We start from the raw sequence: 14,151 nt of genomic DNA, 5'->3' as shown, positions 1-14,151 counted from the left end.
ACTCCCTTGTCCGGGACAGTAGGCCTACATTTCCACGGACACTAATGCGTTATTTTGAATAGATCAGTAGACCTATAAAATAAGTCAAAACAGCTCAGGTCAAGCCCAAGTAAATTTTATTGAATGCTAAAAGTATATTCACGCAGTGGCGACCTGTCATTCAGGGCAAAAGAATGTAAAAAAAAAAAAAAATTGAGGTGGGGCTTGCCTGTTTTATGTGTTATTTTGGCATTAATACCTGTCACATATCAGTTTGTCAACAATGTAAAAAAAATATATCATTGAGTTAATAAAGTGTTCTGTCACTCATGGGGACACTACGTCACCGCAAGCTTAGAGCTCTCAAATAAAATTCTAGCCCTTTGGGTGCTGACATAGAGTTACATTAGAAGTTCACATCCAAGGCTCAAGGTCATTGGACACAGATAAAATGACGTCTATTCACGTTATACGTACAGTAGCGTTGATTGGACTGATCATGTCAGCATCATACTTTCAAAATCTTAGCTAGCAGACGTCATCTTGAATCAAGTCGACAATCTACTGGCAAATTATTTGTAATCCTTGTCACATGAAGAGAAATTATAGATGAAACGTATCGGTGCTCTTCAGCCATTGGACATAAACATTACACAACAAGTTGGAAATCGCTAATTCAACAATGAGTGGTTTGGAAGGAGTCAGTGGGTAACTGCAAGCATTGTAAAGCAATCATTAGCCTGCTATTCAGTGGAGTGGCTGTGTGGTCCCAAGTCTAAGATTAAGGGTCTATTTTCCTAGTTTAAAATTATAAACATGCTGTCAATAAAGCATCATTTATGCTGCGCTCAAAACAACTGTTAACTCGTTACTGCAAAATCGGACTTTGGTGAGTTCAAGACAACTGGGAACTCAGGAAAAACGAGCTATGACTGGGAAAATACATTTTGAATGGTCATCCAACTCGGAATTGTAAATCGGGAACTCTAGCCTCTTTCTAGAGCTACGACTTGAAGATCACTGACCTCATCATGATTCAACTTTTTTTTTTACTTCCGAGTTGTCTTGAAAGCACCATAAATCCAGAGCTTGCCAGACTTTGATGAGAAATGTTGATGACAAAATTTGCCCACGAAGGACCGTCTCGCCACCTTGCTGTTCAAGTGAGCACAGCACAACAAGGTGAGTCCAAAAAATGTCTTGTATGCTGCTGCATACATTATGTAATATGCCAGGGAGATATGTATACTGTAGCTAAGAAAGTAATACTAAGTGTATGTTATGTAGTAAGCAGTTAGTAGCCTATGTGCCTCACCTTAATAATTTGGTTAATTTTCACCTCTTAATTTCACCTACTGTTCTGAGTTGGCGGTGGACATGTAGCATATAGTCTGTTTTAGAGAAATGTAATCATCTAATATTGTAAGAGCTTTCATTGTCTGCTTATATGCCCCCTTACATTTATTCTACACTTCTGACTTGGTGTATAGGGAGAGTACTGTAAGAACGGCCCATGTTCAGAATTATGTCACTGTACATTTCAAAAGTGCTGAACAAATAGTTATATTGACTACGTCAGTCCTACCTCACTCATTACTGTGTTCATCTAAATTACATGATTGCCTCTTATCCGCTTGTCGTCCCCTTATGCCATAGTTTGTACATCTCAATTGTCAGTAGAAACCACATTTGTTTAAACAAGTCAGCCATATCAGTTATGTTTTTTAAAAGGTAGTAAATGAGGCTGAATGAACTGTTTCGCTGCCAGACAAGGCTCTGCTGATAGGCAGGTGAAGCAGTGGTAAAGTGTTGTGACTGCTGTTGGGACTCTGCAGATTTATGTAGGCCCTAACAGTTTGTGGGAAACGTTTGTCGCTGTTATAGTGCAATTAATGTATTGTTTAGTGTTGTGTTGAGTAGTGGCTTTGCTGGCATTCATCCCAAAAAAATTCGGGGTTGCCCCACCAAGATTTACATGCTAAAATCAACACTGTATTCACGCGATGTACGTTTATTTAGTCGCTGGTTCAAGCGGCCAATGAATTGTAGCCTAACATCAGCATGATATAGGCACAGGTCTATGCCTACGTGAATTAATTTAAACAAGGCTTCTCCTGCTTTCCAGATCCGCCATTGGGTGGGACGAGTTGAGAAGACCGTTAAGAACAGTGCGATTGAGAGGAGTCGTCGGCCTTTATGCTCCCTGGGCAGCGACGGAACTAATTAGGCTAGGAGTAAGTCTCCTAGCTGTCCAGCATGATCATAGGGTAGGCTACAATATGTTATATAGGCCTAACTGAAATACCAAAACTGAATGGCTTTTTATCAGCCCTCTAATCATGTCAGGCCTAGGCTAGACCTATGGTAAACGTTCTATTGCTAAATTCATCCACGCAACCTGGCGGGAGCTCTCCATGGTCCTGATACGCTATCGGTAGACTAGCCTACTGAGGAAATCTCCATTTGTTAGACATTCCTACTACGTGATCTTGATAGGCCTAATGTCTTGTGTTGCTCGAATCGTTGTCACATATGCACTGTATACCGGTGTGCCTATTTTACATCATGATTTAACTGAAACCTTCCCCCTTTCCTAAGTTGTAACAAAATCACACAGACAATGAAATAATAGTCTATTGCACTCATTTATTGGTTATATCGAACAAAACATGCCACGTGTAGGCTACATATGGACCTAACATAGAACATAATTTGAAACAACGTGACCTTGTAAAACATGTTCGGACATTTGAATCAGAATATATATTTCACTATTGATACAACCAACTACTTACCTGGGTGATCTTGATAACACTCTCAGTCATTCAGAATATCCAAAGTATCCATATCCTCGGATTTGTCTTCTCTATCAAACATGCCTATGTCATACTGGGTCCAAAAAAGTTATTATTGGTGATTCAGAGGCCTGTTGCAATTATATAATAGGTCTACATTGTATGTATGTCTGTTTGTGGTTGTTTTGTTGCTGCTAGGCAATTGTTTTATAGAAAAACTTAAGGTCGGAGTCATTTTTGAATAGTCCGTATTTGAGTTGGCCTAGGCTACATAGAATTTATACAACCAAGCCTATAGCTCCCTCCAGTGATATGCCTTGTTAATATGGTTCCTATAGGTGGCATTGACTCAGGAAACGCTCATGACAAGGCGTTATGGCGGTAGCCTAACCACAAAGGCCCCGGAGAGTCGAAAACAATGTCTGTCGTTTTAATTCACTTCGTTGTCAGTTCGGCTATTTCGTTGTGTGTTAAATATATGTTGAATCTGTTGCGTATTGTAATATTTTGGGACTGTGACAAGAATGTCAAAATCTAAAAGTAAAGAAACGCCAACGCCTCACGAAGATTTAGTGTTGCGGTGACATCAATGCTTCATCACTGCGGGGCCTTGTAGTTTTAGCCAAGAAACAGACCTGCGTCTGCAGACAGTATTATATGCTCATTGAAATGCACCAACACATCATTTAAAGGGAGTTCAGATGTAATAGGTCTAGTTTGGATGTAGATGTTAAATCTATGAATTTGTTAAGAGCCAGAAGCCACCAGCACCACCCACTTTACGCATTGCGCATGCACTCAAGAGTGAACACGCACACGCACACAAACACCTGTAATCTCAACGCAAAGATGATGTCAATGCTTACATTATGAATATGGAAAGGTTAGTGTCTTCAACGCGTAATGCAGATTGAGTGAATGCCTATATCAGTGAACTCGATGCTCTGTAGATTCCTCTCTTGGCATTCACCGCGTGCCTTAATTGTATGGACATTAAATCAAGGTCCGCCGTGAACACGCAGAGTGATAACCCTTCATGACGACGCCACCCCGCAAAGATATACGAAAACTGGTCACCCTCCATGGATACGTAAACTGCAATGTCGAAACCCTAACTCTACACCCAACTTCGTGGCACTGAAAGAAGCAAGGAGGACATGCAAAACTTGGACTTGGATCATAGCACGTCAAACACTATATGCACGAACACGCACGCACACACACACAGACAAACAATCCTAAACCAACTCACTGCCCCGACCACTGTGATTGAAATCCTACACGACTTCAGTCGTATCCATATTCTGCGTCGAAACGCACCATTGTGTCGAAACGCACCATCACATTCCACTATAGCATTTATATGCACACACTAACAAAGGCAACAGCGCAACACCGACTCCATACGCCACTGCAGACTGGATAATGCTATCCATCTGTCATAAAGCTTAATAGCTCAGTGACATTTCTGCTCTAGTTTTTCTAGCAGCTGTTCGCCTTTACGCATCTGTTGATGGCTGTCCATGTTCAAAACGACATCTCTCTGTACGTCAAAACAGCGACAGAAACAAAAGCAGCCCATGGCTTGTCCTCATAGACAAATACTATTGGATGGTGTATCACGAAGACGCCATTTGGTTCGAAGGATATACATCCCATTGTGCGGTGTTGGAAATAGGAATGCGCTCGAAGCATAGCTGAGATGCAGTTCCTCCACTTGTCCGTTACAAACGCCCTCCGCTGAAACGCTGGGTGGCTCTTCCCTCTCCTTCTGTTGACAGGCTATATATATATTATAGTATGATTACCTACAAATATGAATCTTTAAGCATTTTGGCCGCATGCGTTACAAAGCTTTTCCCTATTTGGCCATCTCGGATTTCAAGAAAGCAATTTTCTTCCCGTCTCTAAAAATACATCATGTATTTTCTTCTCCATTGAAAAAAAGAGGTTAGAACCCAGCGCGTGCCATCGGTGTCCTCTCTCCCCGGCAAATCGCGCACTCCGTTGGTGCCTGTAAAGGACTGGGACCCGTTCTCTCGCTGTTACTTTTTAATCTGGACCGTTCCTCAGCACTGCACGGAACCACTGGATGCATGCCCCACCAGTCTCGCGGATTAGAGCGCGCCTCTCTCTTCCCATCCCAGACAATCGTGAGCCTCTGCTGATTGGACTCAGCGCAAAAGGATTACATCGGCACACAATGACGTCATGGCCCGGGCCCAAGTTCTCTCCCCCCATTAACCAAATCCTCATCAGCAACAATGTCCTTGAAACCACGCGGCTGACATTCTGCACGGCAGCGTTAGTACACGTAGCCTGCCTACATAATGATTACATCGGTGACGCATAGGCCTAGCCTACTGTAGTGTTCCCAATCTATTTATGTCTGCTGCATTAGATAACAATCACAACTTTGTCCTATCAACCCTCTATATGACACATTTACCATGATCATTGTATTCCAACATGTAACACACGTCTCTTTGGCCTTGAACTAAAATGGCTCCTTTTGCGATTAAACAGGGAATATAAACCTGGTATTAGGAGGGGGTGATTAAGGTACCCTACTTCTACAGACGTGCAGGCCTATGCCATAGGTCGGATGTTCTAGCCTATAGCCTTAATTCTGGATTTTATTTTTAGTTACCCAGGTACTTGGGAAAATGCCACTAAGAAAGTGTCAAGTGTAGCCACTTATTTCCATTCATAAAATGGTTTGTTTGCCTATGCAAGACAATTATCCACATAGCCTACTTCATTTTTACCAAACGTTGCTTTTTTTTGTGTCAGCAATTGGGCATTGTTCTTAAGGGGGGTAATTACCCCAAGTTACCCTATGCTAGTCTATTCTTTTGATTTTGATATTAAAAGAGGAGGAATGCGGTGATAGAATATTAGCTACACCGGGTGTTTCTACGGAGCAAAACTATGCTGGTGTTTGGACCGCGTAGGAATATAAAGGCTCGTTTTAGGCTTCCAATTCACGAATGGAGTTATTAGGCCTAACGAATTTTACTGTCCTTGACATAAGCCTGTGTGTTGTTTTTGTTTATACACACAGCACTCCAGTCTCATTTTCACCTAATTTATCACCCGATTTACTTAACAAAAGGTACACCTCAAACTTCACTTTCCGCAAGCAAGAGGAGGCCCTGGACACACCAGACCAACTCCGTGAAGTTTGCAGTAGTCTAAAAAAGCACTATTTAAAAACGTATAGTTTTACCTTTAAGTGAGTGTACATTACTGTAGCCCTATTTATATTTGGGATATTGTTTTTCAACAGAAAAAGTTCAAAAATAGCCGGAATGCGTCTTTAATAAGGGTCTAGTTTGTAGGTCTATATATTAGCAAAGAGTAGCCTATAGGCCCATCTAAAGATATTAGCCAAAGATGTTAACATTTCGGACCAATTTGAAAACCACATGTCTGAATGCAATTCTAAATAATTTGTCCCCATGCACACATATCTTTTTGATAATAGTCTATCTGATAAAAATGCGGTAATTCTTATGAATACCATAGACTAGTGTTTGAGTGCAGGCTACAGCTATGTTCTTATTTCATAATTACACAATTTAGTGTGAGGTAATGATATTTCGTTTGAACAAAGCCGAAGATGATACATTTTAATTTATAGCCTACCGCACCGAATCAAAATCCCCGGAATATATCGATTGCTAGCTATCACGGACGAAAATGTCATGGTGTATTCAAATGCCCCCCCCCCCCCCCCCCCCCCCCTCTCGCTCTCTTCTACCACCCACTGTCGATTGAACAAAGAGCGAAGCGCTTTACTATCAATTATCGAGGCTATATATTTGCAAATGTTGTATTTTCAAATGTATGTTGTTAAGGATCTATTTCCGGCTACTGTTTGAACCACGACCGCTTTCGGAATCTACATAGCCCAGCCTAAACGACATTTCACTAATGTCGTTACTGTTCTTTTGCAGTTTTGTGCCAGAATTTCTTCTCCAATCTAATTCAAATCCTACATTTTTACCAATGCTTGGGAAAAGACGGTATCCACAATAAAAACAATAAAATGTGTATTGGCTAGAAACCTATAGGAAAATAATAACGTCCTTTAAAAACAAGACTAATACTCCTGAGACGGGAATTTCGTTCAGTCGCCACAGATACTTCTCATGTTCTTATACAGAACGGTGCTGCGAAGCTTCCCTCCAACAATCCTTCACGACCCTTCTTCTCGGTCTTCATTGCATTCAGAGACGATGTATCGCCATATCCTCTCTAGAAAGAAAAACGGCACACTGTTTTTGACAGTGTAAAAAAAAAAAACACTTGTTGTCTTCCGGACACGGCGAGGGAAAATAAAGAGAGAGACGGCCAAATGTGGCCGGGAATGTTTTCTATCTCCTCTCTTCCTCGCTGCTTGGTTGCTCGGCCTCCACATCCAAAGGCTGAATGAAGGGGGGAGTTGTCCCGGTGCATTACAATGACATTCTGTCCTCATTCATTCAGCCTCTGCCTAACGGTCTTTGGATAGCAAATGCACCCCATCGGGGTGTCGCAGCCCCCTCATTACACCCCCAATCCCAATATGCAGCCCCCGCAATAGCCCCCAACAAAAGAGAGAGGGAGTCGGCCCCAGTTGCGCGCGCTGCGGCCCCATGCACTTTGAGAGTACGCTTGGAAGGGGTTCGCCTGTTTGAGATATTATGACATGCGCGTGTTGAAGTATTTCAAAGTAGCCTATGTGTACACTTAAACTTAAGATTTAGGGTGAAAATAGAAAATAATTTGTATAGTCTATATCCTTTGCAATATCCTCTCTCTCGTTCGTTTGAACCTTTATTTGGTTGTAACCAGTACGAAGATGCGCAGAGTAGACTGTCTGTAGGATGAGTGGGTGGCTGGTAGGTGTGTGTGTGTGTGTGTGTTATAGGCAAAGCCTGTTTTGTGGTTGAGCTGTTTGCCGGTATCAAAGGTGTAATGTCTGTATACTGTCAGATCTACTTTATCCACTGTGGATGTAGACTCTCATGTCGCACCTAAAGGTGTGCGCGTACTGATACATATTGTAGTGTTGACGAACATGGATTAGGTCCTACAGCATCAAACGTGATTTAATCAGCTCCAACTCCCAGTCTTTATTGTTTACTTGTGTATGTGAGGTTACAAACGCGACACAAGGGTTCATCTGTTCAGTGGACAGATGGAACACCTGGATTTAGCATTACAGTGTAAATAAAGAAATATACGTCTATATATGGATTCATTAAACTGAGATTCATTTTTAAATCAACCAAAAAAGTGAAAATTCTATTGACTAACCAGTGATACGATATCCCTTAAAGACACAGTATCAATTGGAATAATATGCCCGGGGCAACGTCAAAATGCAGTAGGTGATGTTTAAAATTGGAGTCTATTTCTGCTCGTTTAGAGCCTCATTGAAAATGTGAGAGGAAGACACAGGTCCAAAAGCATGGTCGCCATTTCGTTCCCATTTTGGTAAAATATAAATGATGCTAACGACAAAATATTCGGATACTAATAATAGGCATAACAATACAAGACGCAACACGCATTCATTATAATCGCCTATAAACATTTGTGTTGATTATTGTATACTCCAAAATTTCAGTGACATTTAGCTCTATCGGCCTACATATTGATGAAAAGAAAACCATCAACGAAACGTGGACACCATGTTGACGTTATCGTGGATGTTTTTGTGTCCCCGGGTGGAAGGCCTACTTTCACATGGAAATCATACCAATTTCCGACACTCTGTTGAAGGCCCGGATAGGCACAGCTGGGTCCCTGCTTATGGGCCTTTTCAACCCGTGGGGGGGAGAGGTCATCGTTACTCCCTGGTGTACAGGACACCGCAGAAAAGCTCGTTACACGCTGCCTATAGTCCCTCATAGTCAACATATAGGCCTATACAGAGAGAGCAAGTCCAACGTCCTATTCCAACACATATTCATTCATATGACAATCAGAAATACTTGTTGTGCATGTTGATTATTTATGTGTGTTCACTTAGTTGAGTTCGTCTTTCTGCACGTGTAGGCTAATCATAGGACATTTCATTTGGATTTGATTTGCAGTACGTAAACAATGGGATCGTTTTGTCATTGTAAATGTAAGCTGAGTCATTGTAAATGTAATCGAAAAATACATGATAAATGCACGGTCAAATCCCTAATAAATCGACAACTCACATTTTTTTGTTGTCACGTCGCGCTTATTCTACCACCAAAGCAGCGTTATACAATTAACACACCGTTTCATAGTTTTTCATTTTTTTCTTAAACCTGCACAAGAATCTGAACTTGTTTGGAGAGGCATATATAGAGAGGTACAATTTTGCAAACATTACTTAAGTGCGAGGCCAGAAGGGCCCTCTAATATTGTCCACGGATCGAAAGAGAAACACCTTCACAAAATAATCCATTGTTCAATGAACAATCCAAGGGGCCTAGTAAACTGTTCTTCAGGATCACGCAGCCGGCCGGTGATTTGAATGCAAGGGGCCCGGCCTCACTAACTCTCCGTCATCGCTGAGAAATAGTTGAAATGGTAATCGGCGAAATAACAAACACTTGGTCAAACCATGCACTCCAGTGGTGGGCTGAGCTGTGAGTGAACCCCATTCCGTGGCCCCATCACACACACAGAGTAGTGGATCATCATGCAGATCTATAAAAGCATGAGATGTATTTCACATTTCAAAGCAAAACAGGCAAACAATTGACATTCCTGTAGCTAGGCTTAATTTTGGCTGGGTTATGGATTTCTGTAATACAGTGGTCATTTGTTGTGTGTATATTGATAGCGCTCCTTTTGAACCACTTGACTGACACATGTGAGCATCAATATTAATGTTGGCGTCCTTCAGAAATGAATTGCAGTATGGAGATATTAATTTAGAGTGTTCTGATACCATTTGATAGCATTTGATTGGCTATTTATGCATTGCTATACCTCTGAAGTGGTTGAAAGGGAAAAGACAGTAGTACAGTGCACAGTGAATAAATAATTGGGTACACTAAATGGCCTCATAGATAATCATTGCTGCTGATTGTAAAAGAAGTCGAAACAGAAATGAATTTAGAACCTTTGTGGGGTTGCAATGAAAGGGTTGGTACAGGGTCAGGGAGCTAACGCGACTCCTGTGCTGAGGTGAGTTTGCATGCAGACCCTGCATGTCAGACATTCAGAGAAAAACAAAAGCACAACTTTAACCTCCCTTCAAAGTCTAGCTCTCATCCAGCATTCTTATCTCATCCAGCATGTTTTGATATTATTTTTATTTTGTATTAGTTTACTTTCAGTTAGTTTTCCGACTTGATTTACACCTCTTTTATTAAGTTTTAGTTTGATAAAAACATTTGTATTTCATTTTTATCTTATTTATTTTATTTTCTCTTGGACAGCTAACTTCCTGCAATTCTACATATTTTGCCATGGGGTAGAGCGAAAAATGTGCTTTATAGTTCATCTCATGCTATTCTATACATTTTGTAGCATTTTTAAAGCTAATTAAAGCTGAAATATTGGTGTGTTAACTGTCATAAAGGCACTGGATGAGGAGCTGTCTTGTTTGCTAAATGAACAAATGAAATAAGCAGTGGCATGGTTCATATAGCCATAGAAACACAGTGATGTGCCTCAATGCAGTCAAATTCATGGCTTATTGGCGGTGTGGCTTTCAGTTAGTTATTTTTGGCAACCCATCCTGGGAGAGTGAATGTCATTCCAGGTCATCTGTTCTGTTCAATGACTTATATATATACAATAGATTACTGATAGGGGGCGCTGTGTTGAAGCCACCGTGCCTCCATCTTGACACTCCCCCACCATGGTGAAGCTATAGAAACGCATTTATTAATGTCTACATTCAATTTTGACACATTTATTCTATTATAAACACCGTAATGCATACTTTGAAATTATATTGTGAGTTAAACATGACACTATGTATATTTTTTTGAGATTACTAATGTTACTGTCCCCACTACAACAACAAAAAATACTTAAATACATGTCATTTTGTCCTTGAAACATTTAATTGAAATACTGTAGAATTCCATAAATTCCTGTGGTGGACTGCTCCTACTGGGGAATGCCGATACGGCTGACCAGTGGCTTCAAAGCCTCTCAAAGGCCAATACATAGCGTCAGCAATCCAGGGTTTATATAAATCATTGGTTCTGTTATATTTAATCAAATCTGACTAACCCAATTCACTGCTTGCTATGAATTAAATCTGATGGTGTTTGCATGTTTAGGTAAAAAGACAAATAATGTCCTGTTTGGAATACTGACAAGTAGAGAGCATAAAAAGATAAGTGCAAAAATAAATGATATATAACATATTTTGGGGGGAGGATCATTCTGAGTGGGTGGGCTTGGCTCCCCAGTAGGTGGTATGTCATATGTTCATTCACATACAGTCATTGAGGCACACATCTCAGAACGATTCAAAACCAACATTTGCAGGCAAAACCTTTGCTGTGGTTTTAGTGAAGGTAGAGGATGCAAACTAGCCACTTGCGAAATGCGCTCATTAAAAATGACCTCTGCATTCTCCATATCGCTAGCTAGCTAGCTACTACAAGTGGATAGCGGTGACGTCACCAGATGAGGCAGTGACATTCTTCCCTGTTCCGGCTCCTCTCTGTTCCAACTGATACAGGAATTGTAATGGGCTGGTATGCTGGAATATTGATTGGTACATTGTGGGAGTCAACCCATCTGTCTAGACAGACTAGATAGCTTGTGATACTGATGCACAAGCTAGGCCTATTTGAAACATTACCTGGCAGCATTTACCTGACAGATTCAGAAGCTTGAATTGTTTTTTTTTTTTTGGCCAAAATTTAGAAAAACTAAAACTGAACATCATTTATGATGGTTGTTATTTTATTGTAGTTATTTTCTTGTAGTTATTGTATTGTAGATATTTTATTGTAGTTATTTTATTGTTATTTTATTGTTGTTATTTTCTTGTAGTTACTGTAGTAGGAGTCCAAAATAATAGTTTCAGTATAGTTTTTAGTTTTTCAAGCAGATTTATTTTTTAAATCAGTTGACAAAATATTTTTTTCATGATTAGTTTTAGTTTGCTATAATAATAATTGATACACACACACATACACTGCTGTTTTCCTTCACATGCCATTCATGGGTAGTTATGTGGGTTTCAAAGCACAGTGCACCACACCATGGAGAAATAGAAAACGACTGAAAACATTGAAATGTTTGTTGATGCTATGCATTTTCTCCATATTTCACTGTCAGCCCAATCAGTGTATGTGTGTGCTATGCGTTACTGTATCAGTGTGTTTGTGACCATGTGTTTGTGTCTGTGTGTGTGTGTGTTGTGTTTGCAGGCAAACTGAATTTGCAGCCTCCCTCTGTTTGTTGGCCTCCTGCTGATGTAGAGATGAGATCAGTAGAGAAGTTTTCACGCTCTCCTACTCCTCTCCTGAAGTAAATAACAGCCATGCATAGCTGAGCCCCCAGCACATCTCTCTCTCTCTCTCTATGTGTGCCCATTATGTCCAAAACATCAACATTCAGCCTATGAGTAAGAAGCGGGTATAGACAGATGACAAAGCCTGACGAATGTTTACTTGATTATATGTTGCGATGTAGAGTGGCTAGGCACTAGAGCCGTTAGCACACACATGAGAAATATGGGGAAGTTTGTGTTCTTACAGGTGCCTTTATGAACATTTCTCTGAAACCATACATTTTAGAACACATTTCCTTGGCATATGTGTGTTTTTCAGGGTTGTTTAAAAAATACAAATAACATAGGTGAATACATGGTTGGGAGTTATGTTTGTTTCTAAGCTATTGGGAATAATGCACACACACACGCACACACACACGCGCACACATGCACACACACGCAGGCACGCACGCAGGCACGCGCACACACACACGCACACACACACACACACACACACACACACACACACACACACACACACACACACACACACACACACACACACACACACACACACACACACACACACACACACACGCACAAACACACCCGCTGATTGGGTAGGGCCCCAGTTGAGAGGTCAGAGCTGAGAGGTTTTGCATACAGCTGTGGTCAAGTTTGGGACAAGCTCCTCCTTTAGAGAGAGCAGCAAGAGACCGACAGACACTGACAGAATGTGTGACTGTTGACGAGTGTTTGTCACACTGTATTGAAATCCACATTTGAAATAATGACATATAATGAATTTATAGAATAATTGACATTATAGGTCTCTAAGCACTTGACATTGTAAGGGAAAACAAACCTATTCCTCTCAAATTCAGTTACTATCACGTCTTCACATAGCAATGATTTTAAAATAAAGTTCCTTTTTGCTTTCCAAACAGGGAGATGTATGTCTTTCTGCAGTGTCATCTCCATGACTTCTTCTCACACTGTACCTCCTGTGTCACCGCAGACTGTCTCCACCGAAAACGAGGACCTACATAAAGAAACAGGCAAAACCTCACTTGAGATACGGGAACATGAGGTCACAATACAAATCAGTGCAATGAAAATCATGTGATTTATGTAAATAAAACAATTAGATTGCACTAGTCCAATTCATCACTTTCATTTATACCATTTTAATTCAAAGTGGTATTTTTGAACCTTCATGTGCACCTGCTGGTAATGAAACATGTGTAAAGCCTTGATAAAATGGAGAAATATGGACAGTATCATGTAAAGTAGATTTCTGGCCTTGAGGGGTTGTAAATACTGTATATGAAAAAGCTAACATTTTACAAATTCATTACTTTGATTTAGGTGTATATTGTGTTGTGTTTAATCATATGTATTTCAGAATGTAAGCAGAGTAACTATACTAAATAACTTTTCAGCCGCTCTCTACTTGTCAGTGTTCCAAACGGGACATTAAAGACTGATTGCCTCCTTCGTTAGTTCACTGTGGTTCTGTGACTATATGCACCATGCCACTGCCTCCTTCGTTAGTTCACTGTGGTTCTGTGACTATATGTACCATGCCACTGCCTCCTTCGTTAGTTCACTGTGGTTCTGTGACTATATGCACCATGCCACTGCCTCCTTCGTTAGTTCACTGTGGTTCTGTGACTATATGCACCATGCCACTGCCTCCTTCGTTAGTTCACTGTGGTTCTGTGACTATATGCACCATGCCACTGCCTCCTTCGTTAGTTCACTGTGGCTCTGTGACTATATGCACCATGCCACTGCCTCCTTCGTTAGTTCACTGTGGTTCTGTGACTATATGCACCATGCTACTGCCTCCTTCGTTAGTTCACTGTGGTTCTGTGACTATATGCACCATGCCACTTCCTCCTTCGTTAGTTCACTGTGGTTCTGTGACTATATGCA

Source organism: Salmo trutta, chromosome 31 (genome assembly GCF_901001165.1).
Source record: "Salmo trutta chromosome 31, fSalTru1.1, whole genome shotgun sequence".
Lineage (NCBI taxonomy): Eukaryota > Metazoa > Chordata > Actinopteri > Salmoniformes > Salmonidae > Salmo > Salmo trutta.
This window is presented reverse-complemented; position numbering follows the sequence as displayed.